The sequence below is a fragment of the Gopherus evgoodei genome, chromosome 16, assembly GCF_007399415.2.
Source record: "Gopherus evgoodei ecotype Sinaloan lineage chromosome 16, rGopEvg1_v1.p, whole genome shotgun sequence".
Taxonomy (NCBI): Eukaryota; Metazoa; Chordata; order Testudines; family Testudinidae; genus Gopherus; species Gopherus evgoodei.
In genome coordinates this window covers 2478696-2493254 of record NC_044337.1, presented here as the reverse complement: position 1 = coordinate 2493254, position 14559 = coordinate 2478696, and positions in this window count along the sequence as shown.

Here is a 14559-nt window from a genome sequence, read left to right as displayed (position 1 = left end):
AGCATTAATTAAATTTGTGACTGAACTCCTTGTGGGAGAATTGTATGTCCCCTGCTCTGTTTTACCCACATTCTGCCACATACTTCATGTTCTAGCAGTCTCGGATGATGACCCAGCACATGTTGTTCATTTTAAGAACACTTTCACTGCAGATTTGACAAAACACAAAGAAGGTACCAATGTGCGATTTCTAAAGATAGCTACAGCACTCGATCCAAGATTTCAGAATCTGAAGTGCCTTCCAAAATCTGAGAGGGATGAGGTGTGGAGCATGCTTTCAGAAGTCTTAAAAGAGCAGCACTCTGATGTGGAAACTATAGAACCTGAACCACCAAAAAAGAAAATCAACCATCTGCTCGTGGCGTCTGACTCAGATAATGAAAATGAACGTGCATGGTGCGTACTGCTTTGGATCGTTATTGAGCAGAACCCATCATCAGCATGGACGCATGTCCCTGGAATGGTGGTTGACGCATGAAGAGACACATGAATCCTTAGTGTATCTGGCATGTAAATACCTTGTGATGCTGGCTAAAACATGGCCGTGAGTACACCTGTTCTCACTTTCAGGTGACATTGTGAACAAGAAGTGGGCAGCAGTATCTCCTGCAAATGTAAGCAAACTTGTTTGTCTGAGCAATTGTCTGAAGAAGAAGTAGGACTGAGTGGACTTGCAAGCTCTAAAATTTTACATTGTTTATTTTTGAATGCAGCTTTTTGTACAAAATTCTACATTTATAAGTTCAAATTTAATGATAAACAGATTGTGCTACAGTACTTGTATTAGGTGAATTGAAAAATACTACCAGTACTTCTTTTGTTTTTTTTACAGTGCAAATACTTATAATAAAAAATAAATATAAAGTGAGCACTGTACACTTTGTATTCTGTGTTGTAATTGAAATCAAAATATTTGAAAATGTAGAAAGCATCCAAAAATATTTAAATAAATGGTATTCTATTATTGTTTAACAGTGCAATTAATCACGATTAATTTTTTTAAATCGTTTGACAGCTCTAATTTTCATTAATGTAATGTAAGATTTATAGGATTTTGCTTCCCTGGAAAAGGAAAGTATAATTAGGCAGACCAAAAAAGAATACATAAAAACTAGCAGCAGGGTTTTATTTTAAAGTACAACAGAAGCCTGGCACACAATCAGTGAGGATACTGGATGATTCCGGTGTTAAAGCAGCACCCAAGAAACGCTAGGCCGTTCATGGAGAAGCTAAATGAATTATTTGCATCTGTCTTCGCTGCAGAGGACATGAGGGAGATTCCCATACCAGAGCCATTCTTTTTTGGTGACAAATCTGAGGAACTGTCCCAGATGGAGGTGTCACAAGAGGAGATTTTGGAACAAATTGATAAATGAAACAGTAATGTCACCAGGACCAGCTGGTATTTACCCAAGAGTTCTGAAGGAACTCAAACATGAAATTGCAGAACTGCTAACTGTGCTATGTAATCTATCATTTAAATCAACCACTGTACCATATGACTGGAGGGTAACTAATGAAAGGTCCCTTTTTTAAAAAGGCTCCAGAGGTGATCCTGGCAATTGAAGGGCAGAAAGCCTGACTTCAGTACTGGGCAAACTGGTTGAAACTCTAGGAAAGAACAAAATTATCAGACACATAGATGAACACAGTTTGTTGGGGAAGAGTTAACACATCTTTTTTAAAGGGAAATCATGCCTCACCAATATATTAGAATTCTTTGAGGGAGTCAGCAAGCATGTGGACAAGGGTAATGCAATCAACATAGTGTACCTGAACTTTCAGAGAGCCTTTGACAAGGTTCCTCAACAAAGGGTCTTACACAAAGTAAGCTGCCATGGGATAAGAGGGAAGGTGCTCTCGTGGATTAGTAACTGGTTAAAAGATAGGAAACAAAGGGTAGGAATAAATGGTCAGTGTTCAGAATGGAGAGAGGTAAATAGTGGTGTCCCCCAGGGGTCTGTACTGGGCCCAGTCCTATTCAGTATATTCATAAATGATCTGGAAAAAGGGAAAAGCAGTGAGGTGGCAAAATTTGCAGATGATACAAAACTACTCAAGATAGTTAAGTCCCAGACAGGCTGCGAAGAGCTACAAAAGGATCTCTCATAACTGGTTGACTGGGCAACAAAATGGCAGATTAAATTCAATGTTGATAAATGCAAAGTAATGCACATTGGAAAAATGATGGGGTCTAAATTAGCTGTTACCACTCAAGAAAGAGATCTTGGAGTCATTGTGGATAGTTCTCTGAAAACATCCTCTCAATGTGCAGCGGCAGGCAAAAAAGCAAACAGAATTTTGGGAATCACTAAGAAAGGGATAGATAATAAGAAAGAAAATATCATATTGCCTCTATATAAATCCATGGTACACCCACATCTTGAATACTGCATGCAGATGTGGTCGCCTCATTTAAAAAAAGATACATTGGAATTGTAAAAGATTCAGAAAAGGGCAACAAAAATGATTAGGGGTATGGAACGGCTGCCATCTGAGGAGAGATTAATCAGCCTGGGACTTTACAGCTTAGAAAAGAGATGGCTAAGGGGGGATATGATTGAGGTCTATAAAATCATGACTGATGTGGAGAAAGTAAAGAAGGAAGTGTTATTTACTCCTTCTCATAACACAATTGTGATGGCCAAAGCTAGAATGGTTCAAAAAAGAACTATATAAATTCATGGAGAATAGGTCCATCAATGGGATGGGCAAGGATGGTGTCCCTGGCATCTGTTTGCCAGAATCTGGGAATGGGCGACAGGGAATGGATCGCTTGATGATTACCTGTTCTGTTCGTTCCCTCTGGGGCACCTGGCACTGGCCACTGTCGGAAGACAGGATACTGCGCTAGATGGATCTTTAGTCTGACCCACTATGGCCATTGTTATGTTCTTATGTTCTTCTTATGTACTAAAAATGCCCATGACAAAATCTTAACCTTAATAAGACAGAAAATATCATAATACCACTATATAAATCCATGGCACACCCACCCACACCTTGAATACTGTGTGCAGTTTTGGTGTCCCCATCTCCAAAAAGATATATTGGAATTGGGGAAAAGTACAGAGAAGGGCAACAAAAATTATGAGGGGTACAGAACAGCTTCCATACAAGGAGAGATTAAAAAGACTGGGACTGTCCATCTAAGAAATGACTAACAGGGGATATAAGAAGTCTATAAAAACATGACTAATGTGGAGAAGTGAATAAGGAAGAGGAAGTTACTCACCTTGCGCAGTAACGATGGTTCTTCAAGATGTGTGTGCAATGTAGTGTGTCTACATCCTTGCACTGCTGATTGGAGAACTTTGGTAGCAGTGTCCACTGGGCCCGCACATGCACCATCTCTCCTCATGGTGTGCCATGAAGCTAGCCAGCAAGTGGGAGCTAACCATCCTCAGGTCCTTTCCTACCCAGAGTCACAGTGAGAACTCCGAAGTAGAGGGGAGGAGGGCAGGTTGTGGAGCCCCCACAGAGTCAGGAACACACATCTCGAAGGACCATCATTACTGCACAAGGTGAGTAACTTCCTTTTCTTTGAGTACTGTCCCTCAGGTGACTCCTGAGCAGTGTCCCCCTTAGAAGGCTGAGACTTCAGAGTCACGACAGTCACAGATGACAGTTCTGTGGAGCTAAAGATGGTATCGGAGGCAGAGTCCCCAGTGATCACATGGTGTTCTGCAAAGGTGTGGGTTGACTCCCACCTCACTGCTCTGCAAATATCTGAGATGGGGACGTCCTTGAGGAAGGTGACAGATGAGATCGACCTCATGGTCAGTGACCCAAGAAGGGTCACATTACGAATTTGGTAGCTGCCTGATGCAATTCAAGACCCACTTGGAGAGTCTTTGGGCTGGTTAGGTTGAATTTAGTCACGTTAGGTTGATTTTGTAAGCAATGCATCTACACAACCAACCCCGTTCCGTCGACCTAAAGGGCTCTTAAAATTGACTGCTGTACTCCTCCCCAATGAGGGGAGTAGCACTAAAATTGACCTTGCTGGGTCAAATTTGGGGTATGCTTACACAATTCGATGGTATTGGCCTCTGGGAGCTAACCCAGAGTGCTCCAGTGTGACCACTCTGGACAGCACTCTCAACTCCAATGCTCTAGCCAGGGACACAGGAAAAGCCCCAGGAAATTTTGAATTTCATTTCCTGTTTGGTCAGCGTGGTGAGCTCAGCAGCACAGGTGAGCATGCAGTCCCAGAATCGCAAACAAGCTCCAGCATGGACCGAATGGGAGACACTGGATCTGATTGCTGTATGGGGAGAAGAATCTGTGCAGGCCAAATTCTAATCAAAAAGAAGAAATGCTAATATAATGCCAAAATCACACAGGGCATGGTGGAGAGAGGCTACAACAGGGACACACAGCAGTGCCGTGTGAAAGTTAAGGAGCTCAGGCAACCCCACCACTATCTGTGGACACCTGCAAAGGGGGAATCTCACGCAACAGGGAGGAGGATTTTGTGGATGAGGAAGAGGAGGAGGAGGAGAATGCACAGCAGGCAAACATAGAATCCGTTCTCCCTGGCAGCCAGGACTTTTTCATCACCTTGGAACTAATACCCTCCCAAGGCAGGTTCCTGGACCCTGAAGCCAGAGAAGGCACCTCTAGTGAGTGCACATTTGTAACTATGCTACAGGGTTTAAAAACAGTTGTGTTTAATGTTTGATTTGCCCTGAAGACTTGGGATGCATTCACAGCCAGTACAGCTACTGGAAAAGTCTGTTAACGTGTCCGGGGATGGAGTGGGAATCCTCCAGGGACATCTCCATGAAGCTCTCCTGGAGGTACTCTGAAAGCCTTGGCAGAAGGTTCCTGGGGAGGGCTGCCTTATTTTGTTCTTCACAGTACAACACTTTACCATGCCAAGCCAGTAGCAAGTAGTCTGGAATCATTGCAGCACAAAGCATGGCAGGAAATGATCCTGGGTTTTGGTCACATTCAAGCAACATTCGGTCTACATCTTTCTGTGTTAGCCTCACGAGAGTGATATCATTCATGGTCACCTAGTTGAAATAGGGGAATTTTTATAAGGGAACAGTAAAAGGACTCTGTTCATGCTGGGCTGTTTGCGCTTGGCTAAAAGGGATCATCCCTGAGAATAGCCACTTGGTGGTGGGAGGGGTGAAGGGATCATCCTGAAGAACAGCTATGCAGTGGGGTGGGGAGAGGGATGTGCTGCACATCCACCTGAAAACCACAGCCCCTCCTTTTAAATGGCATACCCAACTGGCATTGCTTGCTATGGGAAAGGAGGGCGCTGCAGTTTGAAACCAAATTCAAACTGGAATGGGTTCAGAGACGGGCCGAGGAATGGAAAACCTGTCTTATGAAAGGAGACTGAAAGAGCTTGGCTTGTTTAGCCTAACCAAAAGAAGGTTCAGGGGGGATATGCTTGCTCTTTATAAATATAACAGAGGGATTAATATTAGGGAGGGAGAGGAATTATTTAAGCTTAGTACCAATGTGGACACAAGAACAAATGGATATAAATGGACACTAGGACATTTAGACTTGAAATTAGATGAAGGTTTCTAACCATTAGAGGAGTGAAGTTCTGGAACAGCCTTCCAAGGGGAGTAGTGGGGGCAAAAGACATATCTGGCTTTAAGATTAATCTTGATAAGTTTATGGAAGGGATGGTATGATGGGATAGCCTAATTTTGGCAATTAATTTGGCAATTGATCTTTGATTATCAGCAGGTAAGTATGCCCAGCGGTCTGTGATGGGATGTTAGATGGGATGGGATCTGAGTTACTAAAGAGAATTCTTTCCTGGTTGCTGGCTGGTGAGTCCTGCCCACATGCTCAGGGTTTAACTGATCGCCATATTTGGAGTCGGGAAGGAATTTTCCTCCAGGGCAGATTGACAGAGGCCCTCGAGGTTTTTTGCCTTCCTCTGCAGCATGGGGCACAGGTCACTTGCTGCAGGATTCTCTGCAGCTTGAGGTCTTCAAACCACAATTTGAGGACTTCAATAACTCAGTCTTAGGTTAGGGGTTTGTTATAGAAGTGGATGGGTGAGATTGTGTGGCCTGCATTGTGCAGGAGGTCAGACTAGATGATCATAATGGTCCCTTCTGACCTTAAAGTCTTTGAGCCTATGAGTCTATGTTATGAAGGCAGAAGAAGCCAACCTCGCACACCTTAGCTTTACCATGTCTGCCTGGAAACCAAATTCTGTTGCCCAGCCATGAATGATCGGTCACCATACTGGCAGGTGCTCAGTATAAAAGGTAAAATGTGACCTAGTACCTAAAGCACATGTGCTGTCTGCTGTGAATTGCTTGATTCACTTTGAAAGAGTCTCACTTTTGTTCTCAGAAATGTATCTTCTTAAATTCTACTCTCCCTTTTTATCCCCCCACAGGTGCAAATGTTTCTATGCTCCCCCATCATCGCCGTCCCAGAGGTTATTGCAGATTAGAAAGCCAAAAAACCACACTCGCGACTACATGTTTTCCGAGCTCATGCAGTCCTCCCACACTGATAGGGCACAGCTGAATGCAGGGAGGCATATGGTGACAGAGCCCAGGAAAGCATTAAGTGAACACGATGAGAAGAGGCAGGATGCAATGCTGAAGCTAATGGGGGAGGAAACGGACATGCTCAGGCCTCTGGTGGAGCTGCAGGAAAGGCAACAAGAGCACAGACCACTGCTGTATCTGCTGTATAACCACCTGCCCTCCTCCCCAAGTTCCATTGCCTCCTCACCCAGATGCCCATGAACATGGGGGGGTGGGGAGAAGACTCTGTGCACCCAGCCACTCCACTCCAGAGGTTGGCCCAAGCAACAGAAGGCTGTCATTCAAACAGTTTTGATTTGTAGTGTGACTACAATAAGCAATGTGGCCTTATCCTTCCCTCCTCCCCTCCTCCCACACCCCACCTGGGTTACCTTGTCAGTTATCTCACTTTTTTTTAATTGATAAAGAAACAATGCACGGTTTCAAAACAATAGTGACTTTATTTCCTTTGCTAGCTGTGATCAAAGGAGGGAGGGTGGTTGGCTTACATGAAGTTAAAATCAACAAAGGGGGCTGGGTTTGCATCAAAGAGAAACACACAAAACTGTCATACCGTAGCCTGGTCAGTCATGAAACTGGTTTTCAAAGCCTCTCTGATGTGCAGCGCACCTAGCTGTGCTCTTCTAATCGCCCTGGTGTCTTGCTGCTCAAAATTGGCTGCCAGGCAATTAGCCTCAACCTCCCACCCTGCCATAAACATCTCCTCCTTACTCTCACAGATATTATGGAGCACACAGCAAGCAGCAATAACAATAGGAATATTGGTTGCGCTGAGGTCTAACCTAGTCAGCAAACAGCACCAGCAGCCTTTTAAACATCCAAAGGCACATTCTACCACCATTCTGCACTTGCTCAGCTTATAGTTGAACTGCTCCTTCCTACTGTCCAGGCTGCTGGTGTATGGCTTCATGAGCCATGGGACCAAGGGGTAGGCTGGGTCTCCAAGGAGAACTATTGGCATTTCAACATCCCCAACAGTAATTTTCTGGTCTGGGAAGTAAGTCCCTTCTTGCAGCTGTTCAAACAGCCCAGAGTTCCTAAAGGCGCAAGTATCATGCACCTTTCCCGGCCATCCCACGTTGATGTCGGTGAAACGTCCCTTGTGATCCACCAGTGCTTGCGGCACTATTGAGAAGTACCCTTGGCGATTTACGTATTGGTTGGCAAGGTGGTCCGGTGCCAAGATAGGGATATGTGTTCTATCACCCCACCACAGTTAGGGAACCCAACTGCAGCAAAGCCATCCACTATGACCTGCACATTTCCCAGAGTCACTACCTTTGCTAGCAGAAGGTTAGTGATTGCCTTGGCTACTTTCATCACAGCAGCCCCCACAACAGATTTGCCCACACCAAATTGATTCCTGACAGATCGATAGCAGTCAGGCGTTGCAAGAATCACAGAATGTCAGGGTTAGAAGCAACCTCCAGGAGGTCATCTAGTCCAACCCCCTGCTCAAAGCAGGACCAATCCCCAACTAAATCATCCCAGCCAGGGCTTTGTCAAGTCTGACCTTAAAAACCTCCAAGGAAGGAGATTCCACCACCTCCCTAGGTAACCCATTCCAGTGCTTCACCACCCTCCTAGTGAAAAGGTTTTTCTTAATATCCAACCTAAACCTCCCCCACTGCAGCTTGAGACTATTACTCCTTGTTCTGTCATCAGGTACCACTGAGAACAGTCTCGATCCATCCTCTTTGGAACCCCCTTTCAGGTAGTTGAAAGCAGCTATCAAATCCCCCCTCATTCTTCTCTTCTGCAGACTAAACAATCCCAGTTCCCTCAGCCTCTCCTCATAAGTCATGTGCTCAGCCCCCTAATCATTTCTGTTGCCCTCCGCTGGACTCTTTCCAAGTTTTCCACATCCTTCTTGTAGTGTGGGGCCCAAAACTGGACACAGTACTCCAGATGAGGCCTCACCAATGTCAAATAGAGGGGAATGATCATGTCCCTCGATCTGCTGGAAATGCCCTTACTTATACAGCCCAAAATGCCGTTAGCCTTCTTGGCAACAAGGGCACACTGTTGACTCATATCCAGCTTCTCATCCACTGTAACCCCTAGGTCCTTTTCTGCAGAACTGCTTCCTAGCCATTCAGTCCCTAGTCGGTAAGAGTGAATGGGATTCTTCCATCTTAAGTGCAGGACTCTGCACTTGTCCTTGTTGAACCTCATCAGGTTTCTTTTGGCCCAATCCTCTAATTTGTCTAGGTCCCTCTGTATCTCATCCCTACCTCCAGCGTATCTACCACTCCTCCCAGTTTAGTGTCATGCAAGCTCCACTCGCTTCTCAGCTATCAGGACAGCTCTCATCTTGGTATTCCTGCGCTTCAGGGTGGGGGAAAGCAACTCACAAAGTTTAAGGAAAGTGCCCTTACGCATGCGAAAGTTTTGCAGCCACTGGGAATCATCCCAGACTATGCGGTCCCACCAGTGTGTGCTTGTTTGCCGGGCCAAGAATTAGGATTCTGCTGTATCAACCTGCCCCACGGCCACCATGATGTCCCAGTTTCCACCTCCCATGCTTTCAGGAACCAGGGCTTTGAAGCGGATCCTGGAGCTGGACCGCAGAGCAGCTCCAGAGCAGTGGAGCTGCAGGTTTTTGCCTGGAGCTGGAGCAGAGCCAGACACAGCTTCAAAGCCCTGTCAGGAACGTCTGTGTCCATGTGCTCCTCACAATCATCCTCATGCTGGCGGCTCCTAGCCAGGTTCTGTACATACTGCAGGATAATGCGCAAGGTGTTTACAATGCTCACAACAGAACCAGTGAGCTGAGCGGGCTTCGTGCTTGCCATACTATGTCATCTGCATGGGTAACCCAGGAAAAAAGGTGCAAAATGATTGTCTGCTGTTGCTTTCAGGGGCGAGGGGGGGGGGAGAGACTGATGACATGTACCCAAAACCATCTGCAAAAATGTTTTTGCCCCATAAGGCATTGGGAGCTTAACCCAGAAATCCAATGGGCAGCGGAGACTGCGGGGCCTGTGGAATAGCTACCCACAATGCATTGCTCCATGAGTCGATGCTAGCCATGGTATTGAGGACGCACTCCGCTGACTTCATGCGCTTAGTGTAACCTTGTCAGGGATGAATACTGTATACGGGGGATGTGCCATCAAAGCTGCTATTTCCCCTATTCTTCTAGCTGTCGTAATTGCAAACAGAAAGACCATTTTCATCTATAGGCCTGCTAGCGAAGAGGTGGCCATAGGTTTGAAGCGGGGTCTAGTTAGCCCTTTCAACACTAGGTTTAGGTCCCACGAAGGGGAAGGAAGTTGAGGTTGAGGGAAGATGTTTGTTATTCCCTTAAGGAATCTTTTAGTGGCTGGGTGTGATAATACTGAGCACCTACGTTCCCTGTAAGCTGTGCAGCTGCACAGCAGGCTATAAAGGGCCATGCAGTCACGCAGTCACAAGGGCCTGGAGAGTTAGGGGTGAGCGGGAACTGGTGAGGGGGCAAGCTGGGGCATGCAGGGCTGCGGCAGGCCTCTCTCCCAGCCTCAGCCCCAGAGCTCCTGCTGGTGGGGAGAGGGCTGGGGAGAGTCGCTTGGCCCCAGCCTGAAACTCCTCATCCCCAGCCCCAACCCAGAGCCTTCATGCCCAGCTAGAGCCCTCACTCCCACACCTCAATCCTCTGCCCCAGATCTGAGTCCCCTTCCACACTCTTCATCCCAGCCACACCCCAGAGTCTGCACCCCCAGCCAGAGCCATCACCCCCCTGCACACCAAGCCAAACATCTTCCCCAGCCCCTAGCCCCATCTCACACTCCAAATCCTTGGCCCCACCCCCCACCACATATCATCTCCATATTGGCACACTTAACAAAATTCATTCCGCACGTGGATGTAAAATATTAGAGGGAACATTGCTGAGTACCCTTCTAAGGTTTGGTGAAATGTTGTCATAACCCCAATAACCCCAATTTTTAAAGGTCAGGACATATTCCAGAATATGTGGGAGAATTGCTGACACCAGAGAGATCTGTTGGGACGTGCACCAAATCTAGAACCTGGACCATTTCTGCAGGTAAGTGCGCAGTGTGGCGGACTTTCTGCTGTGCAGTAGAACCTCTTGCACTTCCTCTGAGCGTGAGCTGTCTAGGTGCTGGAACCACATAAGAGCCATGCCTTGAGGCAAAGGATCTCCAAGTTGGAATGTATGGTGTGCCCTTTATCCTGAGAGAGAAGGTGTGGAGTGGCCAGAAGGGAGATCACTGGGCACATCACAAGCTGCATCAGGCAAAGGTACCAGGTCTGTCTTGGACACATAGGAGCAATCAGAATTACACGAGCTCTGTCCCTCTTTATCTTCAGCAGGACTTTCAGCAGAAGAGGAAACAGAAGGACGGTGTAAAGACAGTCCTTGTCCTGGGGAGAAGAAAAGCATTGCCAAGAGAGTGTCCAATCCCCCCCGACCCGGAACAGTATCATGGACACTTCTTGTTCTGGTACGTGGTGAGCAGGTTTGTGGATGTTGTTCCCAACCACATGAATAAGTCATGAAGTCCTGATAAGTGCATCTCCCACTGGTGGTCATGCGGGAATGTGTGACTGAGTTTGTTCACTATCTTGTTGTGCAAGCCACATACAAGGAGACATTGTGAGAAATGCACAGTTCTGCAGTTTCATTGCCTCCATGCAAAGAGAGAGCGATCTGGCTCCTCAGCGGTGACTGAAATAATATATACAGGCTATGTTGCCCATTAGGATCTTTGTATGTGACCCTGTTATCAGTGGGAGGAAATGGGTGCAGGTGTTCCTGCATGCTCTGAACTCGAGGAGATTGATATACAGGGATATCTCAATTTTTCTTGCACTGTGAGGCCATTTAAATGTGTGCCCCATCCTATGAGGGATGCGTTGGTGGTAAGGAGCAACAACGATGGTGCCTTAAAAAAGGAGATCCCTTTGCCTACAATGGCTGTGTTCTTCCACCAGGCCAAGGAGATCCTGATCCGGGTGGGCAGTGACAGGGGTCTGGCCAGACTGTCCCTGTTCAGTCTGTGAACCAAGCTGAACAACAGCTGTAGACATTGCATGTAAAGTCTGGCGTATGAAATCACCGCCATGTCAGTTACCATGTGCCCCAGAAGCTGGAGACAGATTCTAGCTGGCACTTGAGGGCTGCATTGAGCTATTTATATAAGTGATACCAGGGATAGAAACCTGTCCTGAGGTAGGAAGGCTTTGGCCTGTCATGTGTCTTAGGTCAACCCCTATGAATTCCAGGTGTTGCACTGGTGTGAAGATTGGCTTCTAGGAATTGGTCTGTAAGCCTAGCTCTGTGAACAAGTGTATCATGTCCTTGGTGGCTTGACAAGCCTCCAGAAGCAACTGGACTCTGAGGAGACAATCGTCCAAGTAAGGGTAGATCATTATCCCTTAGGATTGTAGATGGGTGACTACTACTGAGAGAACTTTGGAAAATACTCTCGGGATGATGAAAGTCTGAAGGGGAGGACCCTGTATTGTAATGGTCATTTCCCAGAGTGAACCTGAAGAAACATCTGTGATCCAGTCGTATTGAAAGCAGATGTCTTGTGGGTCAAGGGCCAAAAACCAGGCTCCCTGTTCCAGTGACAAAATGATCATCGATAATCTGACCATCTTGAACTTCTGAGCTTTGACGAACTTGTTGAGAACTCTACGGTCCAGGGTGGGTGTCTAACATCCCTTCCTTTTGTGTATTAGGAAGTAGCAAGGGTAGAACCCTTTGCCTCGTAGATGTTGAGGTACTGGTTCTATGGCTCCAAACTGCAGGAGGCGATCCGTCTCCTGTGTGGTAGGCTCTCATGAGAAGGGTCCCTGAAGAGGCATGGGGAAGGGTGTTGTGGAGGGGGTAGTAAGATGAAATGGATGGAATAGCTGGATCTGGTGATCTCTAGGACCTATCTGTCTGAGTATATGCACTCCCAGGAACTGCAGAATGCTGTCAAACGGTGGCCAAATGGATGCATGGTCACAGATAGTAGTGGGAAGTGCTTTCGTAGAGCCTCAACCTGCCCACCAGAAATGGACAGCGCAGCAGGAAGAGAGACAGCGAATGTATTGACCCAACTGACACTGTTACCAAAGTTCTCCGATCGGCAGTGCAGGGACACAGACGTACCTACAATGGAGCTAGGGTGACCAGACAGCAAATGTAAAAAATCAGGATGGGGTGGGGGGTAATAGGAGCCTATATAAGAAAAAGACCCAAAAAATCGGGACTGTCCCTATAAAATTGGGACATCTGGTCACCCTAAATGGAGCACCCACAGGGGCGCTACTCAAATAAGAAGCTATTTTCCCCTTCTCGTGTTGTGAAGGCCAAAATATAATGGGGTTCAAAAACGAATTCAGTAAGTTCTTGGAGGCTAGCTCTAGTTTCCTGGTTCTGCTGGTAGCCTAGGGGAATCTGTAGGGAAGAAGCAGCTGATTACTTATAGCTGGAAAGAGTTGGCCTCTAGGGTGGTGTGAGTTGTGTTTCTCTGCTTTGGGGTGCAACCTGCTTTGTTTCTCTCTGTTCTTGTTTCTTGTGAGATAGAGTTCTGGATTCTAAGAAATAAAGTGTGTTATGCTGCAACTTCCAGAAAGAGTATTTTAGGTTTTCATCTACCTTTTCGATGTGTGTGCAATGAACATAACACAGCTAAATTCCTATTTCTCTGTCCCTGAGTTCCTTGGCAGCTCCTTCTAGATCTGTAACTGTAAAGGGCCCCTGGGAAGGGCAGTGGACCTTGAATCTGTCTGTGCTTGCACGGGAACATAGTACATGTTACAATGGCTGCTGACTTTCTGGCTCCTTAGGGCTGACGGGAGGCAGATTCTAGTCCCATGAGAGCATATAGTGGAGAGGAAAGTGCTTCCCCAGGGGGAGGAAAGAGAGTAAGCTGGAAAACTGTCGTGTACTTGTCTCCACTGAGCTTTTTGCTACCACCAGACCAGCTCCTTGGATGGTAGCAATGGTGGGGGAGCTGGTTAGTGTAAAGAACAAGATGTTTTTTTCACCACAGTGCTGATTTAATTTGCTATGAACATGGCTAGACACGTGCATGCTCTGCTCCAGAGCTCTTACCACTAACGGCAGTGCCATGGGGGTAGATTCTAGGAACAAGGCTTGGGGGCAGACACAGCCTTTCAGTTACAACGCTGGTGAACTAGAGACCATTTCCGGGCTGCACAGATAAGTGATCATTAATCAAGAGAGAAACCAGTATGAAGTGTGGACTATTTCTGGGTGAACATTGTCCTTTATTGCATATGTGCCTTCTTCTTGGGGTCCAGGGAGAGCAAGGGGCATGTAACTGGGTGCTTTGGATTACTGTGCCCACTATTTTGAACAAGTGATAAAGGTTTACAGGCAAACAGCATGATCAGAAACCTGGGATACTTTAGCCCAGTGCAATCTTGCCTTCCCTTCAGGAATGTTAATTGCTGTTTAACTGTTCATGTGCCAAAGTGTTCTGTGCCCATCTGAAAGCTCCGAGTGTGATTTATATTGTGTAGAGATGATCTGAACCAGGGGTCTCCAACTCAAATCACCACAAGGGCCACATTGTACAAGTACATTGGCCCAAGGGCCACATTACTGACAGCTCCTCCCCCGTGCTGCCCTCGGCCCCGCCCCCACTCCACCCCTTCCATGAGGCCCTACCCCCTGCTCCACCTCTTCCCACCCCTTCCCTGCCCCCAGTCCAACCCTTTCCCTGAAATCCCCACCCTGACTCTGCCCTTCCTGTCCCTACGGGGTGCAGGAGGGGTGTGGGGTGTGGCAGGGGCTCAGGGCAGGGAGTTGGGGTGTGGGGTGCAGGAGGGATGAGGGGTGCGGCAGGAGGTTCAGGGCAGGGGGTCAGGTGCAGGGTGCAGCAGGCAGCTCAGGGCAGGGGATTGGGGTGCAGGAGGGGTGCAGGGTGCAGCAGGCGGCTCAGGGCAGGGGGTTGGGGTGCAGGAGGGGTGTGGCAGGGGGTTCAGGGCAGGGGGTCAGGTGCAGGGTGCAGCAGGGGGTTCAGGGCAGGGGGTTGGAGTGTAGGAGGGG